This window comes from Brachycentrus maculatus, unplaced genomic scaffold (assembly GCF_059751285.1).
Source record: "Brachycentrus maculatus isolate JH-2025_06_01 unplaced genomic scaffold, ASM5975128v1 h1tg000162l, whole genome shotgun sequence".
NCBI classification, from domain to species: domain Eukaryota; kingdom Metazoa; phylum Arthropoda; class Insecta; order Trichoptera; family Brachycentridae; genus Brachycentrus; species Brachycentrus maculatus.
The window spans coordinates 15,418-38,588 of record NW_028280915.1 but is presented as its reverse complement, the minus strand read 5'-3'; the positions used below and the strand labels follow the sequence as shown (position 1 = coordinate 38,588).

At 31.1% G+C, this 23,171-nt stretch overlaps 1 protein-coding gene across 1 annotated transcript in view; it reads right to left on the bottom strand.

Annotated features, from left to right (window-relative positions):
• Positions 1–22,462, bottom strand: part of LOC148308483 (uncharacterized) — a 237,574-nt gene extending 215,112 nt beyond the window's left edge. The window contains exons 1-2 of the mRNA XM_088261631.1: positions 22,371–22,462; positions 10,465–10,749 (exon numbers count right to left, since the gene is read on the bottom strand). The gene's annotated coding sequence lies outside the window, so the exon portion shown is untranslated. The remainder of the gene's footprint in view (positions 1–10,464; positions 10,750–22,370) is intronic.
• Between the last annotated feature and the right edge of the window lie 709 nt (positions 22,463–23,171).

Genomic DNA, 23,171 nt, shown 5'->3' with positions numbered 1-23,171 from the left:
GGGATTATATTTAATTGAATATAATCCCATACTGAGTTTTATACATAAAATATTGTAGAAATGTGGTAAAAATAATATCGGAAAACTTCGTGGAGCTGTAACATCAGTGACCTTTTATTACATTTGTTTCGGCCAAAATTTGTGTATTTTACAGAATAATTATGTATTAAAAATAGTATTAATAAATGTACGCGAGAAGAACAAAGAGACGCAGTTCAGTAAGTTTTAAATGTTACAAATACTGTCCCCACCCCATGCAACGCCTTTAAAATAGTATTTAAGGGGTGGCGGACAAATATTTGTGTGCTCAGATTAAATAAGATTCGAAACGTGTATACGCCGCGCTCGCTCTGTTTTCATATTGGTGTCTCTTTGTTCTTTTCGCCCCTTGTGTTTTATAATTGTCGATATATTGGTGTAATTTTGTTATTTTAGACTTATAACTGTGTGATTTTTTAATAAATAAAAGATTGTCTTTATTTGCGCGTTTTCGTCTTCCCAATGACAAGTGTTCCGGTACCGTTAGCAGTAACAAATTGGTCCTTCGAACCGGATCTGGAACACTATGGAAGCCAATAGGACTACTTCAGTGACCACCAGCATATGTTGGAGTGCGTGGTCCATGAAGGCGCGAATGGAGTATTCTGCGGGTAAAGTGAGGATCGCCAGGCAGAGAGCAAGACTCGCAAAAGAAAGGGCGGATGTTGAAAATGCACGAGTGGCGGCAGAAGAAAAGGCATTGGAAGCGGAAGAACTTCACTGTCAACTTTTGATGAAAGTGTCATCAAGAACATCTGAACGATCTGCCCTGCATCAAATTTCACAACGGGCGGATCTGTGCAGCTCAGGTCAGTCCCCGCCGCGGTCTGTGCAACCTTCGCCGCTGATATCTGTGAACCATCTACTGCTGCCGTCTGAGTACCCGCTGCTGCCAGCGAGTGGGCAGCAACTTGTGGCACCACCAATGGGGCGGAAAACAGTTCCGCTGCCTTCGCCGCCGCTAGGGCGGCAACCTGTGCTGTCACCGAGTGGACAGCAACTTGTGGTGCCACCAATGGAGCGGGAACCTGTCCCGCTGCCTTCGCCGCCGCTAGGGCGGCAACCTGTGCTGTCACCGAGTGGACAGCAACTTGTGGTGCCACCAATGGAGCGGGAACCTGTCCCGCTGCCTTCGCCGCCGCTAGGGCGGCAACCTGTGCTGTCACCAAGTGGACAGCAACTTGTGGTGCCACCAATGGAGCGGGAACCTGTCCTGCTGCCTTCGCCGCCGCTAGGGCGGCAACCTGTGCTGTCTGAATACTATGCGCTGCCAGCAAGTGGGCAGCAACTTGTGCCGCCTGATCTGGGGCGGAAATTTATAATGCCGCCCTCCTGGCCGCAACCTGTATTGCCGTCCTTGGGACCGCAATGTGTAATGCCGATCTCGGGGCCGCATTTTGTAATGCCGCCCTCGGGGGAGCAATGTGTAGTGCCGTCATCGGGGCCGCAAAGTGTAATGCCCCCATCGGGGGCGCAATGTGTAATTCAGCCCTCGGGGGAGCAGTGTTTATTGCCGCCCTCGGGGGAGCAATGTTTAAAGCCGCCACCGCTTGGGCGGAAATTTATAATGCCGCCCTCCTGGCCGCAACCTGTATTGCCGTCCTTGGGACCGCAATGTGTAATGCCGACCTCGGAGCCGCATTTTGTAATGCCGCCCTCGGGGGATAAATGTGTAAGGCCGCCCATGGAGCCGCAACCTTTGCTGCCACTGAATGGGCAGAAAAATGTGCCACCGCCTTCGCCTCCGTTTGGGAAGGAAACTGTGCCGCCACCGCTGGGGCGGAGATTTATAATGACGCCGATGGAGCGACAAGCTGTGCCGCTGCCGTCATCCGGGCAGCCACTAGAAGCGCTGACCGTGTTTACTCTTATAAAATTTGATCGACTAAGTAAAGTCACTTTAGTAATGTTACATTTGTTAATCGGTATAAAATTTGTTTTAAAATCATATTATAGAATTACAAAACTGTGCGAAATATAGATGACTGTAAATGATATCGATTAGTTACTCAGCGCGCCATTAACCTCATTGAAATATGGGAAAGGATACTTAAGTAGGTAAAAATTCCACTCGGCAAAGTATTATACCAATAAATACCTTCATAAATTTCCTTAAAGTAAAAGCAAAGTTTTTTTTTTATTTTTTTATCCTGAATTGTATTTCAATAATATTTTAAAATAATATAGAGATAAGAAAAAAGGTCTAAATTTAAGAGTGTGATGACGATTTATGTTGACTTAAAACAAATAACAGATCCCTTAAAGCAAGGGTGGCCAACTCGCGGCCCGCGGTCATGTAAGACGAATGTATTTTTTGTATGATCGGGTTCATCGGAATGTATTTTAAATCGTGTTTGGGTTATCAAGACCAATCAAGTTTTTGTAATTACATAAAATGCATATATAACGGTGAAACGAAACTCAAATCTCACACTGAGTAGCCATTGATAAAATTGGTTTTGTTTAAAAATAGAATTGGTAATATTGTTTGATTATGTGTCTTTATTAATAATTTTGATTGGTAAAATTGATAACGATGTTTATACTTTACACATATTTTTTGTTGGTTCAATGTGTACTTTCATTTCACATCTGGCCATCAACTTGGGTTGACGAGGCCTGCATTTAGTTAAATGGGCGAAATGGGTTTCGTTTGTTATTCTATGAATCGGGGAGATAACGTGTCATGTGACACGTGGCGCGTCAAATAACACTGGACCTATAATTCAAGTGAAGTATGTTTTCTTTAGCCCTAAAAAGGGCGACGTGAGGCATGAGACGTGAGGCATGAAAACGTCAGAATTGGCGACGAAATTTAAAACGTCTCGATATATCCATCAGTATTAGTATAATTTATGACTTTTGTTTATCCACATATTTAGCTCTAGAAACAGGAGATATATTTTTTGACAAGTATTCGGAGAAGAGAGCCTCCCTGAAGTTGATTTATCGTGTATACGGACCCTTATTTGTGAAGGAAGGCATTATTTTAAAATTTTTGTTAATGATAATGTGATTTCTAATTTTTGTGTTATCTGTCACCTACATATTTTGAAATATTTATCGATAATACTCGAGTGTATTTAAGTAAGGGAACCGTTTGGTGAAACCGATTGGTTTCACGGAGGGGAGTGTTTCGGCCAAAATTTGTGTATTTTACAGAATAATTATGTATTAAAAATAGTATTAATAAATGTACGCGAGAAGAACAAAGAGACGCAGTTCAGTAAGTTTTAAATGTTACAAATACTGTCCCCACCCCATGCAACGCCTTTAAAATAGTATTTAAGGGGTGGCGGACAAATATTTGTGTGCTCAGATTAAATAAGATTCGAAACGTGTATACGCCGCGCTCGCTCTGTTTTCATATTGGTGTCTCTTTGTTCTTCTCGCCCCTTGTGTTTTATAATTGTCGATATATTGGTGTAATTTTGTTATTTTACACTTATAACTGTGTGATTTTTTAATAAATAAAAGATTGTCTTTATTTGCGCGTTTTCGTCTTCCCAATGACAAGTGTTCCGGTACCGTTAGCAGTAACAACATTCAATCCCTCAAAAAATATTAAAAGGGAAAATCAACAAAATATGGTAACACAAATAAAATAAGACACATTAAATTAAAAACAAAACACAACAATGATACAAGTTTAAATTGAAAAAAAAAACTTTTAAGATTAGAAACTAAAACATCAATTTTTATCACGATTTTACATCAAATATTTTAAAACAATTATATCGATTAACTTTACCTTAATTCATGTGATTTATTTGTATTAATAATAATATACAAATTATGCTTTGAAGTTATTTTTAACATTAAAAACGAGCGTAAGCGTTCAATTAAAAGGGAAAAACCGTAGTCACTTAAAGGTAAAATTTAAAAAAAGTAATTAATAAAGAACGTTCCCATAACATTTCTTACATACCAGTTATTTTTCTTTATCTTATCAGTTAAGCTATTCAAATGTCGATAGTTTATATCACTATGAGTGTTTATACCTGTATTTTAAGTTCGCTTGTCATTTATTTACAAACATATCCATTGTAAAGAATTTACCCTTTATTTGATAACATTCAACCGCTTCAACTGAGGAATACCTTGATAGCACGATGTTACAACAATTAGAATAATATTACATTCTTGGTTTTCTTGAAGGTCTCTTGGTACTTTAATTAGTTCGTGATAAGCAGGGTGGAAAAAAAGTATAACAAGTTTATAACATGTGCAATAAATACACTACTGGAAAAAGTTTTCCCGAAAAGTAAACGAATAAAATTATAAGTAAAATCAGTGAAATATCGAAAACATTCATTTTTAAAAGGAAGACGGTTTTTACTTAAGAAATAGCCGTGTTTTCATTATAAACACAAGTATTTCAAGTATAATATTAATAAAATATTTCGTTATTAAGAGAATATTTGATTTTTTGTAAAATATTAACTTATTTGTGGTAGAGGGTACTCAATCCCTTAAATTCTGGTCTCAGTGTATGCGACACTAATTAAAATGAATGATATTACACAAAGTGAACGATAAATGATAAAAGGGGTAACATATTACTTTACCGCAAAGTTAACAATGCTTTTAACATACAAAATATATTAGTTATTATTTTATTAAACTTTCTGAAACGGTCTAACATAAAGTAATCGTTTTATTTCATAAATATGTATTTTCAATTTAAATTTTTCGATTTGCTATTTTTATATATAGCTCAAAGATTAGTCAAAGTTCCCTTTAAATCAAATAATAATAACTTTATTTTATTGTTAAAAAATACATACAAATTAAATTTGTGACAACAATAGCGAAATCATAATTTTTGTTTTTACGTGTTTTTATAACAATAATCACAATTTAGTAGACTCAAAAAACTGGTGTTTGATTTTAACATTTAATTTATAAATTTTAATGGAGTTTTACAAATTAAATATCGAATCTATAAACTAAGACCGTCATATTTTGTTTAAATGAATTTGTTGATATTGGCTCACCTAACGCCTAGGATGAACTCTACCCGCCCGACTCACCTGCATACAATATTCTCACAAGCAGGTGATGCTGCCCACTGGATCCACAATACTCCGGTTAGATCTGATTGTTACTACTTTCAAGTGACGACTGACAACGGAACGTGAGCGGTTTATAACACAAATTAACATAATAGCGAGAATTTAATTTTACTGTTAAATTTAAAACAAATCATGCGAAATCATTAAATAAAATGATATTATTTTTTGACATCTCACTAACGGTGAAGAAGAATATGAAAGTCTGGGCATTTATGGGGCTGACAGGCTGAAAGGAGTAAAGAATGTAAAAGGTATAAAATCAAAAGCACCACACTGCATTTTTATTTTGCAGAAGTCAAAACAATTATTTTGTGACCAATTTTTGAATATTTTGAAGATAAGTATGTCCATATTATTTTTTGACATCTCATCAAAGATAGAGAAGAATATGGAAATCTGGGCATTTACGGGGCTGACGACCGTCATAGGCTGGTTTAAGTGATCACTTTACACACGTGTAACATTCACCAATTCTACCCATTATTGACAACCACCCTACTCAAATTCTTGGAAGTTCTATAGTTGGTAAGTACAAGTACATACAATTTTATATTGGTCTAATGTCAAAAGTATTATTTTAAAACCTATCTTATAGCCTTATTTCCGCAAATTCATTACTCACATTATTTTAAATATTGTGTCATCAAATCATCTTTTTAATTATAATTTTAAACTTTTGCAATACCTTTGCACCTATTTTTTTTGTTAATTTTTAATGAACACAACGGTTTTTCCAAAAACACATAATATTTAGTATGGCTGGATTTTCCAATTTAGATTGTAAACATTGAGTACTGTTCAATTATTGATAAACTTTTTTAACTTCGTGTGACTCAATGCTTAAATATTTATTTAGTATTTATTACTTGCCAATTTAAGATTGCTAAACAATTATCGTTTTACAAAAAGACTAAAAAAACTGGGATTTTTCAGTAAGAAACCATATCATAAAGTTTAGCTTTTGACATTGTCAACAGACTTAGATCCATGTATTTTGGCTTTAAAATAAAAATAAAAGATAATAATATCCAAAATTAAAAATTATTTAATATTTACGAATTCATTAAATAAAATCTTATCCACACCCGAAGGTGCATAGGGCACTGCATTATATAAATAGAGTGTTATCTTGATTGTTAACACATGAAGGAAAGGTGATAAGCCCTCCGTTTCAAGTACCAGTCCAGAGTAATATTGATAAATATTGTAGTAAAAAATCACTTATATTAACTTGTCATTATATAGGTTACTTATATTAACCTCCACCCTGGGAATCGAAACCGGGACCTCCAGTGCTGTAGCCGAGCGTGCTTACCATTACACTAAGGAGGCAGATTAATTTCTTGAAAAATAGGCGTGTTTCCATAGGTATTAATAATAATAAAATAAAATATCCGCACTTCGACTGCATTAAGCCTACTTTAATCCTTCTTTCGCCAACTCCATGCTTCAGTAATCATTATCATTCGATTATTTTGTAAAAAGCACACTATAACCGTTCAGGTAGTGATTATTTTTAATAAGTGTGCCATAATTAATTAACGAATAAAATATATTGAAAATATTCCAGTACAAACATCGGCTCATTTGAAATATCCGCCTTTTACATATGAAACTACGCACTCATACGTAATATGTGTGTAATACCATAACAGACTACCTTACAATATGGTTTTAATATTTCGTTCAACGGAGGTTGCATAAAATTCGACATTTGCGAAACACCTGTCAAAATAAATCGCATGCCGACTTAATTATAATATTTGTTCAGGGCGTATGACGCGACACAGACATTTTGATTTGCATTTTTTACCGGTCCTAATTGAAAAACTATAAACTAGCAAATGAAATAATTTTCAACCCCATGACTAACAATTTTAAAAGTGTATTAATAATGTCTGACGTCTCCAAATTTACACGACATGTGAAGATAATATTTTTACGATAGCTTCGCTTGAAATTTTTTCAACACTTTATTTGTATTAATCTTATTATGATATGCTAACTCTTTTCACCTTTCTTTATATATTTTATATTATGTCATGTACTTTAATATGTGTACTTACGATGCATTATATTGCTCTAATATTTTTAAATTATTTACAACATTTTGAGTGTGTCCAGATACTTGTTCACAAAATCTGGATTATCTCTAATTACTGGAGTTATTTTCATATTATTTTTTGACATCTCATAAAACATGAAGAAGAATATGGAAATCTGGGCATTTACGGGGTTGACGACCATCATAGGCTGGTTTGAGTGATCACTTTACACAGGTGTAACATCTCACAAATAGATGTGAAGTCTCTAGTGAAGTTCTAGTGATTCAAGAATAATGTTTTAAAATTGGTTCATATATATAGAACTTCAAAGAATTTGAGTAGTGTGGTTGTCAATAATGGGTAGAATCGGTGAATGTTACACATGTGTAAAGTGATCACTTAAACCAGCCTATGACGGTCGTTAGCCCCGTAAACGCCCAGACTTCCATATTCTTCTTCATCTTTGATGAGATGGCAAAAATAATATTAAATTATTTCATTATATTGTGCATGTAAAAGACTTTCAGGCGTAAGTACCAATAAATAAATAAATATTAGTGTTTACTATTAATACACGGAAGGTGTCCTATTTGGGACATGTGCTCAGAGGAAAAAAGTACAAGCTACTGCAACTGATCATCAAAGAAAAGATCGAGGGTCAGAAGAAGGCAGATCTCCTGGCTACATAATATACACGAGTGAACAGGAGTACGAAACGTCGAGGGGCTATTTTGGACTGCCCAAAATAGGGGCACTTTCTCACAAGTAATAGTCAAGGGACACTTTCTCACAAGTGATAGTCACAAGTGATGTCGGAGGAACCCGACACGATACATAAAGAAGAAAACTATTCATAAATTACTAGGAATGCATCTAATATCGTAAAGGTAACCTGAACACTCTCTACAAGTTTAATAAAAACAATAATAATCTACTTATTTTAAAACTTGCAACGAAATCGTGACCTAACCCAGTGTTCCGCAAACTTTTCTATTTAAGACCTACAAATCAAGAAATTATAAAGGTACACCAAAGAAAAAACTAAATTTAATTAATATTATTGTAAAATTAAAATTAATATAATCTGAAAACATATAACATATTATGTTCAATGGGAATGGGAATTGAGAGCCTATTTGACTGAGCATAGGTGATAAAAATTTGGAACAATTGCTAATAAGGCTGCTCTCGACGTTGATCGTTCTCAGGCGTTCTCTTTTTTTTTATTTATTTAATAGTAGTCAGAGTCGAAGATCCCAATTCGCACGTTCTTCGCCCAATAAAGCGCCTCGGTCGCGTAGTTTTTAGCTTTTTCTAGGTGTGTTATCATCACAAAACTAAACTTTTTTCCGCGGCACACCAACTAATCACCACGGTACACCAGTGTGCCGTGGCACACACTTTGCGGAATACCGATCTAACCTAACCAAACGTTTTTTCGTATGCTGTTACATTTTAAGAACCGTTTAATGGGTCATCTTCATGGTAAAATGTATCGACGCCAACTATCCAACAGCAGGTTTTTTAATTGTTATTACGAACTTAAAAAAGGTCTTCTATATTTCTCTGACTGAAACATCGTGAGGAAATTAGGAAACGTTACTATATAATATTCAAGTTGTTCAATTCGTACCGTTCAAAAAAAATAAAAATATTATTTTCCTTGCTTATTTTCATTTTACACGTAACTATAATTTTATTACTACTCGTAGAATAATTTTCTTGAACGCTATTAACATTATATACATGAATTTTATCAAATATGTCGTAGTCATACAGGAGACTATGTGCATTTTTTACAAAAACGTGATTATTGAATATTTGATATCCTACTAGCTTAATATAACTAACTAACTAACTAACTAACCATCACGCCGCTTCCCCGCAGGGGTAGGCAGAGAGAATCGAACGCCACACCACTCTGTCCTTGCAAACATTCTTTGCCTCTTCTACATTCATGCATCTCCTCATACATACCCGACGATTATTACGACTCCTGACCCGGCCGCTTTCAAGTATTTGACATACCTGATTGTGCCTGAGCTTAATATTGCCCTGACAAAATCCCAAAGAGATTTAAAATATGGAAGCACAATATATTGACTTGTTAAAAATGACTAACTGCATTGATGTTTATTTTCTTGCCAAGCAAAAGCGATTTAAATGGCCCTCCTGAAAATTTTACGTATTGTTAGCTGCTTACTTTGACGTATTAGTTCTTAAATATGTGTGTATGTGTGTGTGTGTGTGTGTGTACCTTGTACTATTAAATAATATATGCTTTCTCAATAATTTTTGGGTACTGAAAAGAAAGTTATATGTATGATTTTGGTTGCTGGAAAAATATTGCTTTTATTGCAAAAGGCCTGTATGTACTGTAAAAGAAGTAAATTGAATAAATATTTGTATTATTTAAATATTTATACAAATGTACATACTTATGTATGTATACATTAAACATTTTTTTACTAATGATATATAATTACCTACGTAAATACGAATATGTGATTCATTCCCGCTGAGCAATAATGATATTATTAAAACGGGAATGATTTATTGCACATTGTCCGGCGGTGATTGGAGCGATTGTCGTGCCAAAGGGTTAATAACTGCTGACAAATTTGACAGTTTAGTACTCACCAATATCAATAGGGACATCTGTTGTCTCATCTATGACAACAGACACTTGGACGGTCGAGAAATCCAGCTTATAATTCTTCGAAGGTAGTAGTAAGTTACACGTGATTTATATCACAAGGTCATTAGTACTCACCAATATCAATAGGGACATCTGTTGTCTCATCTATGACAACAGATACTTGGACGGTCGAGAAATCCAACTTATAATTCTTCGAAGGTAGTAGTAAGTTACACGTGATTTATATCACAAGGTCATTAGTACTCACCAATATCAATAGGGACATCTGTTGTCTCATCTATGACAACAGACACTTGGACGGTCGAGAAATCCAGCTTATAATTCTTCGAAGGTAGTAGTAAGTTACACGTGATTTATATCACAAGGTCATTAGTACTCACCAATATCAATAGGGACATCTGTTGTCTCATCTATGACAACAGATACTTGGACGGTCGATAAATCCAGCTTATAATTCTTCGAAGGTAGTAGTAAGTTACACGTGATTTATATCACAAGGTCATTAGTACTCACCAATATCAATAGGGACATCTGTTGTCTCATCTATGACAACAGATACTTGGACGGTCGAGAAATCCAACTTATAATTCTTCGAAGGTAGTAGTAAGTTACACGTGATTTATATCACAAGGTCATTAGTACTCACCAATATCAATAGGGACATCTGTTGTCTCATCTATGACAACAGACACTTGGACGGTCGAGAAATCCAGCTTTTAGTTCTTCGAAGGTAGTAGTTAGTTACACGTGATTTATATCACAAGGTCATTTGGATCACAGTAATTAGTCTTTAATCACAATTTCACTTGTATAACGATTAATTTTTAAAGTGGTGTATAACTCCGCCGGGCTCGTTAATTTACGTTTAAGTGCATTGGCAACAATACTCTGGGCCAAGTACAAGTTCGATATTTACGTCAAAAGTGCAGTGCTAGAATAATAAAAAAATATCCACAAAACGTAACACGTGCAATTTTAAACTCAATATATATTTCTTTAAACCAGTTACGAAGTAATAAAAATAGAATTTATAATAATTACTAAACGACAACGCATAAACGGTAAAGTGATAAAATCAAACTTAATTGTACTTTAACCTCACATTTCTTGAAACCGAATTACTATTGTTGGTGATATTTTTTTTTAAATAAACAATAATTGTTTTATTATTTTTAATCCACAGTGAACGTGATTCTGTTTTGTGTGAACGTGATGCCTGAATTACGGTCAGAAATATATGAAGGATGTAAAGAGGTAAGTAATACTAATTTTTATATTTTTTGTTCAAAATACATATGATTATTTATTGATTTGGCGTTTGAAAATGCCATAACTAGGTGAAACAATTGTCACAATTTTAAGTGTTTAGGTTTAGGTTAAATACAACTTAGTAGACTCAAAAAATCTGTGATTGATTAAAAAATTAAAACATATTATTATGTATTCAAAACTCCATGTTGGGGATAACTGAAAGTATATTTTACATATTAAAAGCATTGTTAACTTTGTAGTATGGTAATATAAGACTCTCTTATCATTCATCGTTCACTTTGTGTAATACCATTTTCATTAACACTAATTCCGAAACACTACTGATTACTCCGGAACTGGAAGTCACGAATCAATGTTTATTAATGTGGTATTACACAAAGTGAACGATGAATGATAAGGAGAGTGTTTGTAATTGAAAGTGTTCGGAAAGGTTTTTGAGGTTATGAAAGCATGTGAACCGAATGTATGATGAGATAATAAGAATCTATTTGACAAAAATAGATGGAAGACCTGAACAAATACAGCCAAAAAATACTTGCACTACAAAATCAATCTAGTCGTGTTAAACATCAAAGTTATCGAAGGATTTATTAGATTAGACGTATAAATGTAGAGGAAGCTAGGAGTAGGTACGTCAGAACAGACTTGTGTGGCGTTCTATCCTCTCAGCCTAACCCTGCAGATAAGCCGCGTAATAGTAATAGTAGTATGTACACGTAAACATTTGTTATTTATTAAAGACAATTCTGTTATAAAAATATAACTATGTATTATTCTTTGAAGGGAGAATTTGTTTAATCTAAAAATAATTTGTTTTGGTGTTCACATACCTACATAATAACATTTAATGTGAGTCAAATGTGTTTTGAAAATTTAACACGTAACTCAAACTGTTATACCAACTAGCTAATGTGTTACATCTTACAAAAGTCATAATATTTACGCAGTTTAAAAAAAAGTAAGTACCATGTAACCGTTTCCGGAATAAAATGACTAGGTAATGTAACCATTATTTTCCTACATTTATATCAGAACACCCTATTATTTAAATGTACCTTTCATGAACTTGGTGAGATGTCAGTACTTGTGGATGATTGCTACCTAACAAGGACACAGAAATATACGTAGGTGATCAAAACAATATTTCTGAGCTATGCGCGTAGGGATTTCAAAAAGTTCATTGAGGTGACATCTATTCGTATAGAATTAAAGAGAAAACATAGAACAAATTCTGTTCTTGAAAATGTAATTATTTATAAAAGTGCAACTTGGCGAATACCACAATTTTCTAACAATCTATTGTGACACGTGTTTCGATGCATTTTTATCACCGTATTTGAAAATGATGCTGAATTTAAAGAAATTGTGGTATTTATCAAGCAAAACTTAAGTAAAAAATATATATAGAAATTACCACAAAGAGACTTGCGAATCAATTAATCAGTTTTCAATATTTCAAATTTAAGGACAAGACGTAACACTTTATATTTGTTTGTATTTTTACGTATTGATGAAAACATCTGTATTTCTTAAATTTATTTTAACCCCCTTATGAATGAACCCGAGTCCTTCAACATGATAGCAGTGGAGGCGGATTAAAAATATAATGTGGACAAATATTATTTTTATTATAGTAGTAATTTAATGAACGTTAGTTTATGCAGAAAATAACTCCAGAAATTATGTCTACCCAGTTTTACATATTCAAACGAATTTCAAAATCAAAATAATTTTTTTTTTTCAATTTTTCATATGAAAAATCTAATGAATCATTAAAGTTAAAGATAAAATTTAATATGCTATCAAATGTCATACAGATTAACGTCTATGCAGTTATCGAAACCCCCTCGTATTCACGGACATCGTTAAATCGTAGATAGTAGTGAGTGCAACAATCATATAATTGACTCGTCGACTCGTAGCAATGTTTGCAATCCGCTTTGATTTATTTGATTAAACAATGAATTATTATCAACATGAGAGCAATTAGAATCGGTATTACAAGTATGTTAAATAATTAAGATAGTTATAAATAAAATAAAACGCATACGGAGCGCTCAATACGAATCAACGAGTATTGAAAAAATGCTCACAGATTCATTTATCGGTGACAGTTTCGTTAATTGATTCGGCAGTTAATTTGTGTTAATACTTCACGATTTTTTCTTAAGTATTTACATGGTATGAATAACTATTTACTCAGTAAAGTAAAAGTGGTTATTCCCTAGTAAAATTTAAATTATAAATTTTGAAAAAATGTATTTTTTTTGTATACAACCTTGACTGCTATAGCCATTGCCAATATTCTCATAGCACTCTGCAATATCTCTTAAAAACAATAATTGATAACTATCGGTTCCGGAACAACTATTCAATCATCAGAACAACTATATATACCTACTTAAGATAAATTGCTTGTCACCTATATATACACAACAAAAAACTTAATCATTATTATTATTATTTCACACCTACAAGATTCATTAAAGGGCTTGATGGGTCTTCGCAAAATAAATGTAAATATGTATAAAATTGTATGTTTATATTATGTATGCATGTACATATATGTACGTCTATATTTTTAACAAAAAAATTAAAGTAAAATCAATAAAAACTATCAAATTGTTTATCCTGTTGGTCGGATAAAATGCCCTTTTTTCACCATTTTATTCCTGATAGGAATAAAAGAATACACTCTATACTGTATGCAATGTAAAATAACTATAGTACAAATATTAAGAACAATTTCCATGACATCCCTTCGCAAAAAAATATTTCTATGGTATTATTTTTATCAATTCATTACTGAATTAAAATCTCGTGTTCTTACTTGACTCTAAATTTTTATTACATTTAAATTGATGTTTCTAAATACGTTTTAATATTTTGCAACGATGTATTATAGAATAGAAATGGATTATTTCAATGAATTTAATTGCGTAACTTACAGCGGATATGAATGAATTTTACTTTATATGTATAAACATGAAACAATCGTATCGCAAATAAAATACAATGTAATAAATTGAATACGTATAGTAACTTTTGAAAAATATAATACAAGGAGTGTGTCACTCACTTGTCTTGCAATCCTTTGAATTGTTCAATTATTTATATCATGCCTTGTAAATAGCCTTTTGAAATAATGACGCACATATAATTTATAATATATTTATATCATGTATGGATATAAATATATATATATATATATATATATATATATATATATATATATATATATAAATATATATATATATTTATATATATATATATATATATATATATATATATATATATATATATATATATAATATATATATATATATAAATATATATTTATATATATATATATATATATATATATATATATATATATATATAATATATATATATATATATATATATTATATATATATATATATATATATATATATATATAAATATATATATTTATGTATTTATATATATATATATATATATATATATATATATATATATATATATATATATATATATATATATATATATATATATATATATATATATATATATATATATATATATATATATATATATATATATATATATATATATATATATATATATATATATATATATATATAAATCGGAAAAATTACTCTTCAAATTTTATTTCAAATGTTTTTTTTAAGTTCAATTTATTTATTTATTTCATTGATTGATTCGGCAGTCACTTTGTGGTAAAATCTATTCATTTTTTATTAAATTAATGTTGTACTTAGTTAATACCACTATTTCTTAAAATCTACTGTGACATGTGTTTTGAAGCGTTCCGCATTATTTTGAAAATATTTCATCATTTTGAAAACGGTGTTTGAAAATGATGCGGAATGCACTGAAACACGTGTCACAGTAGATTTTAAGAAATAATAATATTTAATAAGTAAAACATTAATTAAAAATATTTATTTATTTGTTCAGGAATTGTACAGCTTTAGGTGGGTACATTAAAAAAATAATTACCTTAACAATAATAAACATACATTACAATACATTTACAAAAATAGTTACATTAATAATAATAAAGCTAATTAAAGATTCCACATTTATATTGCCATACAGTTATTATTAAACTGTCGAAATCAATGAGTGAGAATAGCTGAAAAGATCGATCGTATAGTTGATTTTGTCTCAATAAATTGATCACAGATCCACTGATGTACATCATCTGAAAATGATAATATTTTCTCCCCTGAAAATAACGAATGAAAGAATAATTGAAAAAAGCAATAGTACAATTGATTCTGTCCAAATGAAATAATCACAGATTCAATGATGTATGTCTTCTGAGATAATATTTCATTAATGTAAAAATAAAACACTCATTTCCATTTATATCAAAAAATCTTCTTTGCTTAAACATGCGAACAAAAAAATTGGGTACATTAGTAAATTAGTTTATTTTAAGAATAACCTTTTATCATATAGGTCGTCAGTTATCAGACTATAAATGTAAAAATGAGAAGTTCATTGGAGGTGGTAGCTACCTTTATGACATGCGTGATAGAATAACCCATATAGGTCAATTATCTGATTGAACTTGCTTAGTACTGCTAAAGGGGGTTTAATTTAGTGTACCATATGTAATTTATACTAATTATTTAATAATGTTTACATAACCCAATTCCAACGTAATCGTATATGTAAGCGACAATTGTGTTTTGTGTATATTAGGTTCCACTTTAACATATTTACGTCAATTTACTTAAATCACGTAAATTGATGAATGTACCATATTCTTAAATATATTTTATTTTTTAACGTTTTCTTATGAAAGAAGATGGAAGCCTTATCATCTTTCATTCAAAAACATAGGGTGAATAATCCAATGTCTAATAATGAGAAAAATGTTGACATACATACATCGCTCACTCCTTTCAAGAACGTCATAAATCAAAAAACTTGATTTTTCAGGAGAACGTTTTTAAAGTTTAAAAATATAATACAATGTATTAAAAATAAATATCAAGCCACTTATTGAGCTTTTTACTGTACAACAGATATTTTTAGGTAAAACCTGAAGGTTTTTTCTCCATTGGAAAAATATTTAGTATGTTTAAAAAAATTATTAAACAATACCTTTTCTTCAAAATGCAAAACTTACATTTTCTGCCCTGTAGCGGGTAAATATTAAGTTTAAAATATGCCTCTTTTGCTGGGATATAGTACATTTTTTGGGCATTCCGAAAATATGTACCACTGAAAATTTACGATTTTTGATTTATGACGTTCTCGAAAGGAGTGAGCGAATTGTGTTCTGTGTATATTAGGTTCCACTTTAATAATATACTAATTTACTTAAATCACGTAAATTGATGAATGTACTATATTTTTATATATTATTTTTATCGTTTTCAAATGAAAGAAGATGGAAGTCCGAGCATTTTTCATTTAAAAATTGAGACACCTACATATAACATATATTGATATATCATCCATAGGGTGAATAATCTTATGTTTAATAATGAGAAAAATGTTGACATTCATACATTTATTAGTTTTTACAAATAAAAATAAAAACAAATGAAATCCTTTTATAAAAAAAAAACTAAATTATAATAATAGGATTATGTCTTTCTTAGCTTTTTCTCTTATGTATGTTAAAATTGTTCAAGATCTTCTTGCGAAAATAGTCCATTTTAGTGGACATTGTAAGAGAAAAAATTAAAGTTTTTTTTTAAATAAAATAGTTTTCAAATTTTCACTAAAAAAAGACTAATTTGTTTAATTGTGAATATTATTGACGAATATTAACTTAAGAAACGCTTACGCTGCGACACAACCTCCCAGATTGATCCCCTAAATACTCATCGACGTCATCGACTATATATCGACGGCCGCGCTTTTGGCAAAGTATACCAGAGTCGATATATCTATTCCCAGCACTCTAACGATTAAAATATAAAATAAAATATAAAATTTTTAACTCTTCAAATGAACAAGATCACAAGGTCTATTATTTCACTCTTTTCAGGTTTATTAATAAATAAAATTAAAAAGACAATTTAATTTCATGAAGAAAACCATTTTTTGGCATTGTAATGGCAGAGTATGATATCTAAAATAAAACATTATTTGAAAAAAATTAAAATTTTATCAGGACAACAAAAGCACATTAGTCATTGTATAAACCAGTTGAGAGAAAAGATGATATAAGTCATTGAATTAATTATTACATGATAAACGGATTTAAAATCATCACGATTTATTATAATCCCAAGTTCATTATTTCAACACGATCTTCCAGTCGTGTTATGCAACCATAATATTATTGTATTGCTCGCGTTGTTTTACATGACCATATTATATTATAGTTTTAATCATTAGGCATGCATACATACTAGGGGTCCCTCACATAGCCAAAAAAAAAATATATATATATATATATATATATATATATATATATATATATATATATATATATATATATATATATATATATATATATATATATATATATATATATATATATATATATATATATATATATATATATATATATATATATATATATATATATATATATATATATATATATATATATATATATATATATATATATATATATATATATATGTTATACAATAAATAAACTACAATGTTATAAATTTAATATGTGTAGGAACTTTATAAAATATAATACTCGTTTAAAGGAGTGTCAGTGACTTGTCTTGCGATTCTTTAATTTGCTTAGTTATTTTTATCATGCCTTTTAAATAGTTTTATTAATAATGACGCACAATACCTATTCAGATTAAAACTTTCATCCCGGTACGATAATTTTTACCAAAAAAAAATCAAATTTAAAACGCATTTCCCCTTATTTTTATAACTACCGTGATATTTTCAGATAACAATCATAATTTCATCCCTGTATGATAATTTTAACCCATGCCGACGAGGCCCCTAAAGTCTTCCCTAATTCTCCTCTTTAAGAATAATGGTAGTTCAAAATGTTTGATTATTCTAAAGTGGCAAAATAATATCGCAACTAATTGCATTTGAATGACGACAAATGACGAATGATGATAGAGTGCGTGACGCCCGCGAATTTGTACCGAACCGGTATAAGTCGGCACAGGTTACTGTATTTCAAATGAACTGAAATTCGCTGTACAAGTATTTTATAGCAAATTGAAAAAAATAGCTGCTGTGCATTTAAAAATAATCAAATTGAAAAATAAAGGACACCTAATGCATATATATATGAGAAGAATTCCAAACCTATCCTAACCTATGTATGTACTATTACAAAATTATCTTCCATACTAATTTTTCCATTTTTTAAACCGGTTTTTAACATGTAAAACAAGTTTTAAAACTGTATCATATTTAATTAATATTATATTGATTAAAAAAGGCACGTTTAATTTGTCAGGGTCTACAATGCAATGATTTGTATGTTTGCTTATCATATACAAGGTTCCTTCAATTTCCGCCAAGAAAAACGTCTGTTTTTTCCGAAACGTTTAACCGTTATTCAGGACTACTGGAAGAATTTTTATTACTTTTTGTTTTTATGCCTGTTGTTTACTTGAAAACGTTAAAAAAGTTAAGAAATAACGTCATTTAAAACAGCATGTAAGAATTACAAAAAAAAATGACTCCTGTAATTTCATTAATTATTCATAACATTCTTTATATATGTATGTAAGTTTATTAATCTAGGGCACTTACACACACACACTTACTAATATGGAAAAAATATTGATTTTCTGTCAATGGGGTGTAAATCACAATACTCTACAAACATAAAAAATACGAATCGTCCTTCATTGAATTTTTCTATTAGTAAATTCACTATTTTCCATATTAACGCCACTTAACATAACGATACAAAATAATAAATGTAAACATAATCCTTAATAAAATTTATTATAAGTATGTTGTGTGTGTCAAAACTGTGTAACAAAGACATGGTTCAAATCAATACAGCAGAATAAAATAGTAAATCTAACCTCTGTCCCCACTCAGTGGTGCATAGGACATGATATCAGATAGACACATTGAAAGCTCTCCCAACAGAACTCCCGGATCTGTACAGAGTCAACTAGACTTCCTGACAGATCTCTCTTGTACAGAAAATATATTTTATGACCTAAGTTTCGAAAATTTTAGAAAATGTGAATTTAATTGTAAATTTAAATGTATCCTGATTTTACTGTGAATTTACATTTAAAAGCTTTTGATGTCCCTATCACTGCCAATCTATAATAATGCCTAAATAAATACAAATTTGTAATACCACCACTGAGTTTATGGAAGTACCTCAATGTAGGCTGTAAGAAGAGTTAATCTTTTTTTTTTGACAATTACATTTTTACAAAATCTTATAATTTTAGTTGTGCTGAGCCTCTCCAAAAAGAGACTGAGCTCTTGTGCTTGGAGGAGGAATTTTTCTCCTTTTTTTGTTTTTGTTTAAAGTATCGTGATTTTGTTTATAGTGCATTTAAAAATAATTAATGAGTTAGTAAAAAATAACAAATTCAATTAAAAAAAATACAGCGATAGCTATTATATCCGGAGTTGCATACTTTTACTCGTTTTATAAGTGTATGTATTTATGCTGTACGAATCCCTCAAAGACCAAAAGGTAGACAGCGATATACATTTTTTCTACATTTTTTATTTATTGTGATTATCTTACTCAGTTTTATTTTGATAAAATCTTTACATAACCTAATACAAGTATTCCTCGACTTACGATTATGACAGTTTCCTTGGTATCGGTCGTAAGTTGAGTATCATAAAAATAGAAAGTTCTAACTTTATTCACAATAATGATGCTTTTGACATTTCCCTTGATGTGAAAGGAATCGCACTTCCTATAAACATAACGAACAGTCACGAGGATTCTCTTAAATATGTCTATACAAATGTTCAATTTTACGAAAATCCCCGGAATTGACTGCTTTATTTATGTCACATGCAAGTACACCAAGGTCGTAAGTGCGAAACGTCGCAAGTCGAGGGTTGAAGTTTGATTTCATTACAAACGCTATTTTGTATTTGCAATTTATAAAGGTTTTTATGTGCGTCAGTCACGTGGCATAGATTTATGTATGAAGATACGTAATACATGCATAGTATTATAACTTACATACAAAATGACGTTAATGAACTTGCATTCCGACTTGACCAAGACCTTGGAGGTTGACAATGTCGTTGAATGTCGTTCCAAGCAAACTTCTTTTTTTTTAGTAATAAATGTGAGTACTTTATATGGACACCATTGTTCTTAGTGATAAAAATATTCTTTAGGCACCAAAAAGAAAAAGATTCTCGTGTGAATTGATTACCAGGAGTGGTTTTTTCATGATTTCTTAAGTGTTTTAAATCATTCGGCGTAATTACCTTTTTTAATTTAATGATTTAATTAATCGTCCTTAAAGAATTTTCATCAATTTCAAAAAAACATCTGATAAACTTTAATCTCATTTTTGTAATAATAAACATATACAGTCAACCAAATTCGAAATTAATTTTAATTAGTTCATTCAGCTTCACACACAGTTTAATAATTTGCTTATATAAACACAAATCTCTGACAAATATCGGTCTTTTTTTTTAAAGGATTTAAAAGGAATCTTGCGAGTAGGATTTTGCCTTCATACCAAATAATTATTTTGCTTATTACAAAATTCATTTTTATGATATTTTCACTCCTTCTTTATTGCTGTGTATATATTTGAATATGTCTGTAATATGTATCTACATAAATAAAACATATCATTTTCACCCCATCAAAGATTTACATGAGTAAATATTGCTCACAGAATCAAAGTGACGTGAATAAAAGTCATATGATTCATATCCTCCAAAGATATAAAACATATGACTTTTTTCGTGATTGAAATGGTCCATCTCGTGGACCAATATTCACATTTAATCTGAAAAATAAATAAAATTCATTTGAAACTAACTCAACTCAATCAAATTAAATATCTAACCAACACGCCGCTTTCCCGCAGGGGTAGGCAGAGATAATAGAGCACCACACAATTCAGTCTTTGCAAACAATCTTCACCTCTTCCATATTCATGTATCTTCTTATAGACGCCGAATATATAAAAATATGTGATTATTAAATACTAAAATAACTGGATTTATTACATCAAAAATATTATTCTTAAAATGGAATTAATTTTTTTATGTTTGTTTATCTCCTCAACACGCATGAGCAGATTTTTTTTTAATTCCTAGAACCGTAACGTACTCACAAGGTTAAAAAATATATAACATTTTATTACGCAATGAACTTCAAAGTACCTACTGAATGAGGTATAGACACATATAGTTCATTTATCAGGCAGTACCTAGCACCTGTATTAATATTTCTCTCACGCAATGACATTACAGCGGTTGAATCGAGTATAATTTATAAGTTGGCCTTATATTTTCACCATAATTGTTCAATGCTACTGTAAAGATGTGTTTTAGACACTGCGATAACCTTAAAAATTGCCATTTATCTCGGTATCTTGAGGTAATTTATCTCGGGTTATGCATTCATGTCGGAAAAATAGAATATCAGCAACAACTTCACGACACTTAGATAATTACGATACACGAGCGTGTGACGGTCGCGTATGTAACATATAATAATGTATTCCGAGCACCAAGAAAACTTAATTATTCGTATAATTTTCAAGGTAGGGCGAAACGAAATCGTGAAGAAGATAAACAAAAGAATGATAAAGTATAAATAATATATGTCCCAAGAGAATGTACCGAGATACTAATAAATTATAGCGTTGTTTTGTGTTGTTGGTTCACTGCGATTATATAGCACTCGACGAATTTTATGTTAATTTCGAGCAAGCAACACACGGAAATCTTCAGACAAGAAAATAACATGTGTGTTATGTAACGCAATTTTGTCCAAAATAACTGACTAGCTTCCAAGAAAATCTTTGCTGAAAAAGCACGAGAAAAAATTGATTTATTACAGCGTACAATATTTACAAAAATATTTAGTACATGTGTTTTTATCGTGATTTCAAACGCGATTTTTAATAATTTTACCACTTAAGTGTGCACTAAAACACAATAAAAACTTGATTTTATTTTAAAATTTGATTTATAACCGCATATAAAATTTACAAAAATTATAAAGTAGATGTGTTATTATCATGATTTTTAGATGCAATTTTCATGAATTTAACCACTTTTTTTAAATGTGCACGAAAACACAAATAACTTGATTATTTATTAAGATTTTTAAATGCCGAATTTACCCACTTTTGAAAGAGTTAATGACGATCTCGCGGACCGGCGCTCGCGTATACGATCGAGGAAAACACTGGCTTTTCACGCCAGTACATTTAGTACTGGCGGCGGGCTTGAAGTTTTCCGACCGCGAGGTGTTCTCGCAGGGGCGGCTAGGGGCTCGGCGGGGCAGCGGCGCGGCGGGCGGGGGTACTAGCGGCGACCACGTGAATTCTGAAGTATACGCTTCACGGAACACAAACAACCGATGTCTCCTTAAATCTGGTGCTATTATACTAATATGAGTACATGCACGGTACGAAACCTGAGTACAAAGAGTTTTTTTGTAATATTAATTTTGCTTAATAAAATAACAACTACTAATATCGTTTTTTTCCACATTTCAAACTGGTCTGATCAAATTTAAAATCACTGGTCAAATCAAATATATGTGGCAAAAACTATTTAGTTGTTATTTTATTATATAAAATGCAGTTCCACTAAGAAATGTCAGTGCAAATATTTATATTTTTTAATATTGTTACAAAAAATAATACATTTTAATTTATTGAATACATATTTCTACTTATTCTAGTTAAGCTGTGCCTCCATAAAAAAAGACTAAGCTCTTGTGCTTGGAAAGGGACTTGTACTCAATATTATTTGATAGTACTTAATCAAGGATACAAAAGTCTTATCTGTATCGTATTTGTGTTGCAAAACCGTATTCGATACGTATTTTAACCACGATAAATAATATACGAGTACATATGTTTATGTATATTGATAAACGAATATTAAGAAAGGATTCATCGTGTACCTGCTGGCCTTCTG